This window comes from Parasteatoda tepidariorum, chromosome 2 (assembly GCF_982258835.1).
Source record: "Parasteatoda tepidariorum strain Cologne lab strain chromosome 2, Ptep-v5.0, whole genome shotgun sequence".
Taxonomy (NCBI): domain Eukaryota; kingdom Metazoa; phylum Arthropoda; class Arachnida; order Araneae; family Theridiidae; genus Parasteatoda; species Parasteatoda tepidariorum.
The window spans coordinates 9,579,801-9,586,389 of NC_141756.1; the positions used below are offsets into that span (position 1 = coordinate 9,579,801).

Sequence of the window (6,589 nt, forward strand, 5' to 3'; positions counted from 1 at the left end):
GACATACTTTCATTCATAATAAGAAATCGTTTTTGTGATTTATATAAATTACAACAAGTGTTATTTCTAAATGATAATTTAGGTAATTTCTTTTATAAAATTGCTTAACTTTAAGGGATGATATTAAAAAGTAAACTGCTTACAAATGAAATTGATGTTGGATTTACTGTTTCTTAAACCTTCCAATTGGTGCGAGCATATGTAAGAAATTTCCTTATTTGGCTACATATTTGTTGTTCACATAAATTATTCCTGATTAAAAAGTCTTTCATTTGCTATACAATTAACATTGGCTAATCTTGGCACTTAAATTTTATGGCAGACTCTAGATAGAACTACTGGCTAAAATTTTACTAGTAATAAAAATAGACCCTTATAGTTTTTAAAAATTTTGTGTGAAGGTTATGTGTTGAAAATATGGAGAAAAAACAATATGGTTCTTTTAATGCTTTTCTTCTCATGTTTAAAAAAAATTAAAATGCATCAATGTAGTATTTGTTCCTCTTCAACACCTGCCTCAACCTGTTTAACCAAACACTTAAGAATTCAAACTGGTGAAAAACCTTTTCAATGTATGACTTGTAATAAATGCTTTGCTAATCCTACTGATTTGAAAAGACATACTTCCATCCATGATAATTCATAGTTTTTGTGATTCATGTTTATAACAAGCATACTTCTATTCATGATGAAACATGTTTTTTATGTATTTGTGTAAAACATGCATGGATTTATGTAAATAACAAGTGTTCTTCAATTTTGTTTTTAATCAATGTCTTTTATTAAATTTTTTGCTGAAGGAATGTTATGATATAAAATATTTGTGAATAAAATTCCTCTATTTTATTTTGTTTAATTTACTGTGAAAAAGTTCCTTCTTTATTTTTAAAAATATTAACTTTTTTATCTGGTTAAAAAAAGATATCTTTAATCATAGTTTGATACTCTATGTAACTAATTATTTCCTCCAATGCTTCATGCCGTTGATTTGCTTTTAATATTTTAATTTTTGTTCAAAGATTATTCTTTCGCAAGGAAAATTTAATCCGTCATTACTGTTCTTTATTTAATTAACACTGTTCCATGAGAATTGGTTACTAAAATTTGTGTCTTAAGGAATTTTTAACGTTAGTAAGCTTCAATTATTAGGAAAATGTTTTAAAAATAAAATCTCCTATTAGTTTCTTTGCTTTATGATAAGCATATTTTTTTTATTTTCAAAGTAAATAAGATGTTGATAATTTATTTAGTTAAGTTCTTATGTAAAGATTTTTTCTGAGTTTCTTCTCAGGTAACATGGTGTAGCATTCGTCATAAATATTTACACTGATTGATTTTGGCATATTAAGTGCATGTTTGTATTTGTCGCACTATAATTATATCCAGTTTTTTAGCCACCAAACTGTATTTAACCAAGGCATTTTGAGTGTGTTTAGTTGATATTTTTTCCCATTTTTGTTTAGATAACTATTATGAAAATTGTTGTGAAAACTTATATTTTTATTTCAATATTTTGGTTATTTTATTATTATTTTTTCTAAATACAGTTGTTTACAATATCATTAATCCCTGCGCAATTTCATCATAATTTACACTGTTAATTAGTTTTGTTACTTAATTTTTAGCTTGTGTGGTATGTTTTTTATAAACTAAATAGTTAATACAAAAAGTTGCTATTTTCCTTTATCAGAATCTAAACGGTTTTCTTAAGATAACAGAAAAAAAAAGCATTCTTATAACTTGTCCTTTTATTTTTCAGAATATTCCAAAAAACCTAGAAGACATCAGTGTACTATTTGTTTGTATTCGACCTACTTTAAGGCTGACTTAACTAAGCACATCAGAGTTCACACTGGTGAAAAACCTTATAAGTGTGTCATTTGTAACAAGGGATTTGCCTGTCCATCCAATTTAAAAAATCATTCTTTCACTCATTATAAGAAACAGATTTTTGAATTTTCTAAATAGCAAAATGATACATGTGTATATCATTTTAAATGTTTGGTTTATTGTTGCTGTTAAAAGAAACAACTGAATACAGCTTATTGTATTTCTTACCTATTTAAGATCTTTTTGTACCTTGTGTGAAAGAGAAGGGTTTAGTAAATGTTTTCTATGGAAGATATTATTGATTTGAATTCTGTTTCATGTTTAGCTTTTGTTGTTTATGGTTAGATAACTCATTCAAGCATGAAGAACTGTTTTATTATGATTATAAGTTGGTTCTCTTTAATCTTCGTGTGTGTGTATTTTGGCAATCAGTGATTATGAGTTTTGTGCATAATTTATTGTTATGTTCAATAGTACAGTGTTGAACAAAAAGGATTTTTCCAACTTTGACTAGTCATTATGTATGCTCTAAAGAATGTACATAAATCTTGAAGCTTGTATACGTCATAGCTGCAAATAAAGTGTTTTAGTTATTTGCACATAATCTATAAAATAAAATAAAAACTGAAAGTATATTTAATAAGCTACTAAAGTATTTTCTAATCTATGAAATGCTATATAAGTTCTGATGTGCTTTCAGTCAAGACCAAACTGTAGCTAAAAAAAACACAAAATACGTGTATATTTGTATCCCAATAACAAAAAACCACAGCAGTTTTCACACTTAAATAAAAAAAAATGAATTTTGGGCTGAACTGGCTTTGAAGTAGAACTGACTTTCAAAGCTGGAAATGATTAGCTGGATTGTTTTAGCAATTTCTTTTAGAAAGTGTCCTGCACATTATTACTGCACTTGCAGACTTTTTGTCTAGGTTTTATTTTTAAAAAGCAAACAAATAAATGGGGAAATATTGTTACACTCCGTTTTAAAGCATCTCCAAACTTGTTTCGAATAAAAATTACAAAGCTGAATTCAGAGAACACAGCAAATAAGAAAATCATGTTTTTTCTGTTACATGAATACAAGCTTAAGTAATTATCATTTATTCCATTTTTGCAGTATCATAGTATAACATTCAACTTAAATTTAAGCAACGTAATGTTTTTATGTATAATTTTTAAGGACCTTATATTTGCAAGTTTGCTACACGCATGTTAAATTGAGCTGACTTTTTACAATAATAATCTCTGCCTGACTGTGTTGAAGGCGCAGATGCGTCTAAACTTTTGAAGATTCGCTCTGTAAATTCTGCAGCTGGAAAAAAGTCTATAAGATTTTTTAGGACTTGAGTCTGTCACTTTAAAATCAAAATTCTTCTTTTTAGTAAAACTTTGCATTTTTTAATTTTGTTTATTAATTTAGACTTAAAATTGCTCTTAAAACTTTTGACATTAAAAAAATCTAATCTTGGCATTTTATCTCCAAAGATGTCAGTTTCATTGTTTTGCTGTAATGAATTCATTATTGCAATGAAATTTTATTAACCAATTCAATGTTTCATTTTCCTTGCATTGGCAGTAAATCAAGCTTTCCTCATAACTGTATTCGCTATCGCAATGTTCGAATATACCATCTGGGGGAGAAGACCGGTTCCATGGTTTGACCCTTCCCTCTCCTCCTCTTTTCAGTTGCACAGGAATGTACTACAATATTTTTCCCTTTCTAAATATATTTCATATTTGATTGTAACTAAATATTTTTTCAATTTTTCACGATGCTTTCTTTTGAACCTATGTTCAATATAGTTTTCAATTCCATATAGTTTCCTAAATTAAAAGTTTTTAATCTATTTGAGAATAAAGACAGAAACTAACGTACTACCTTCTCCTATGACTCTCCATCCACTAATGGTGAAAGCAAAGTATTGGCATAGGCAGAGAGTTCTGCTCTATGCCACCTGTAGCCCCATTTTGATTGCTTAATGAATAAAATGCAAAACAAATTTGCTTAGACCCAGAACAGGTTATTGTATTGTAAGAAATCAAAAGTGTATGGCAAATTGATGTCTTGATTCAATATGCTAAACCATTTTGTATAAACAAAAATTAAATATTGCAAAGTATTCTATGTTTTTACTACAGTAAACTTAATACCAAGTGCAGAAAAAATTTGTTCACAATGTTTAAAATCATGAATTAAAATTACAATAATTTATAATGTCCATTTTCTTTTTATTAACAATTTCTTTATTTTTGTAGGATTCTTCCTGAAAGACATCCTTCAAAAGTCTCAGTGTTCGTATTGCAGCTTCTCAAGCCATGCCTCAACAGATTTAACCAGACACTTAAAAACTCATAAGGGTGAAAAAATATTTCAATGTTCAAACTGTCCCAGATCTTTTAAACGGAAGTATCTTTTAGAACAGCATAAGACAATTCATTTTCCTTTGTGATGTGTGCACGATGTTATTTTTATTTCAGAAAAACATTAATGGCCACAAATTGTTACCCTGCTTTTTAAAACATTTTTGCAAGTACAGTTTTAATCATAATGCTGTTCTGAAATATTGTTTTCTTACTCAAAGTAAATGCTTCTTTTCTCAGGCCATCCATAAATCTAAAAATTTGAACCAGACTGTCAATTTCTTTAAATTTTTTTTCATTTTTAAATAACTAATAAGAAAAAAGTTATTTTATGATCCAACATTTTTAATTTTTCTTAGTACATTAGTTAAAGTTCATGCTTTTAATTTAATCCATAAATCTAAACATTTTAACCAAACTGCCAATTTCTTTAAATATTTGTTAAAAAAATTATTTTATGATCTAAAATTTTTACTTTTTCTTAGTATGTTAGTTAAAGTTTATGTTTTTAATTTAACTTTTCTTTATAAATAGTTTTAAGAATATAGCATTATTTTACTTTATTTGATATATTAATAGTTATTGAACTTAGTTCCAGGTACATTCTGGTCATACATGCCAATTCTTTTACTTTCGTTACTTAAAATAAATCTATAAAACTCGTAATTTTACTTGCATTTTGTTACTTTTTAAAATTTAGTATTTTTACTTTTTTTTGGGTGCTATCTAATGGATGTATTCAATATACTTTGTACTTAAAAAGTTGCCCTAGTTGCACCTTAGTTCATAGATTAATCTGAAATAAATACTTCAATTTTTGTTTAGAATTGTGCATTTGCTTTTAAAAATGTTTGCAGACTTCAGAAACTTACTTACTTTGTTTTGCTATAATGTATCAATCATAATAATAAAAAACTTTTTTAGTTATTATACGCATTGAAACAAAACATTTATTCACACGTTAATTATTGTAGTTATCTAATTAAAAATAATAACTAATAATTAGTACTATTTGTTACGATACATTTATAAGCTTTTTTTATTAATTTAATTTTACAGGATTTTTAATAAAGGCAAAAGACATCGCTGTTCGTTTTGCAGTTATTCAAGTGATTGTACAACAGATATTACCAGGCACTTAAGAACTCACACTGGAGAAAAACCATTTCAGTGTATGATTTGCAATAGATGTTTTAATCAGAATTCTATTCTGAAAAGTCATATGTTAACTCATTTTAAGAATCATGCTTTGTGATGTTTCAGTTTTTGATAGTTGTGATACCTGATCTCTTCAGTTCAACTTCTTCATATTATGAAAATTTAATAAAATTTGAAAGTATTCTCTATTTTTGTTTGAAATTTTTACTATATTTTTAAATGGCATAAATTTGTAAGCATTAATACTGGCCATCTACCATACAAAGAAGATTGAAGGACAAGTCATGAAACCAAAAGAAGAAGCAATAAGCAGAGCAAAAGCTTTGTGTCTGTAAGGTTTCTTCTGCTTAATAACATTCTCTCTTTGATAGACATCACAAGTTACTGCTGCTATAAATGTTTTTACACCTTTGTTTGAAATTTTTCAATGTATTTCTTTATGTAACCTGAGGTGTTAAGCCTAAATGGTATTTAGCGATTATCATTTCAGTCATGTGTGTAACAATTGAAAAGGAACATATATTTTAATTGAAATGAAAAGTTCTGGTATGCAACTTTCCTTAAAATTATTCATAAATTACTTTTGTTCGACATATATTTATTTCACCAGATGATGTCATGATTAATTCAACCAACAGCCTCTTAATAAGAGTTGGTGCCACACCTTTTTATATTAGAGTTGAATTTAAAAGTAAAATTATTTTTTTCTCCTTCCTAAACACTTTTTGTGTACTCAATATGCTTTGTGTAAAATAAGACTAAAACTTTAGTCCTTCACTAATGTAATTTAATTTTTATGGTTTAAAGGATACAGGGTTTGCGATGCCTAAATATGTCTGCTCACCTTTCGTTTTTCAAGCTAAAAATCAGTTTTCCTCCTTGTTATTCAATGATAAAGTTATGTATAAAGAAGATATTTCCATAAATACTCAGTTAGTTAATGCAATATTACAATGTCAAAATAACAGAATGTGGGGAACTACATTTAAAGACATTAAATTATTAGGAAAAAAATATGACAATAAAAAATTCCATATTTATGATGACATCGGATCACAGTGGCAATTTTCTATCAATTTCTTTAAACGTTTTTGTTGATGATAAATGTTAATACTGTTAAAATTTAGAATTTTTTTAAAAAATAATATTATTCATATTTTAACTTGGTAAGGTGTGATGACTTATAACTGATTTATTTCTGCCTGTCTGATCTTACCAATAATACATACATCTATTT

General features: G+C 27.0%; 1 long non-coding RNA gene across 1 annotated transcript; it reads left to right on the forward strand.

The window, feature by feature from the left end:
- The first annotated feature begins 2,701 nt into the window (after window positions 1–2,701).
- Window positions 2,702–5,540, forward strand: LOC139424939 (uncharacterized). Its single transcript, XR_015431268.1, has 2 exons — window positions 2,702–4,191; window positions 5,254–5,540. It is a non-coding gene; the product is annotated as an uncharacterized LOC139424939 (long non-coding RNA).
- Window positions 5,541–6,589: the final 1,049 nt, after the last annotated feature.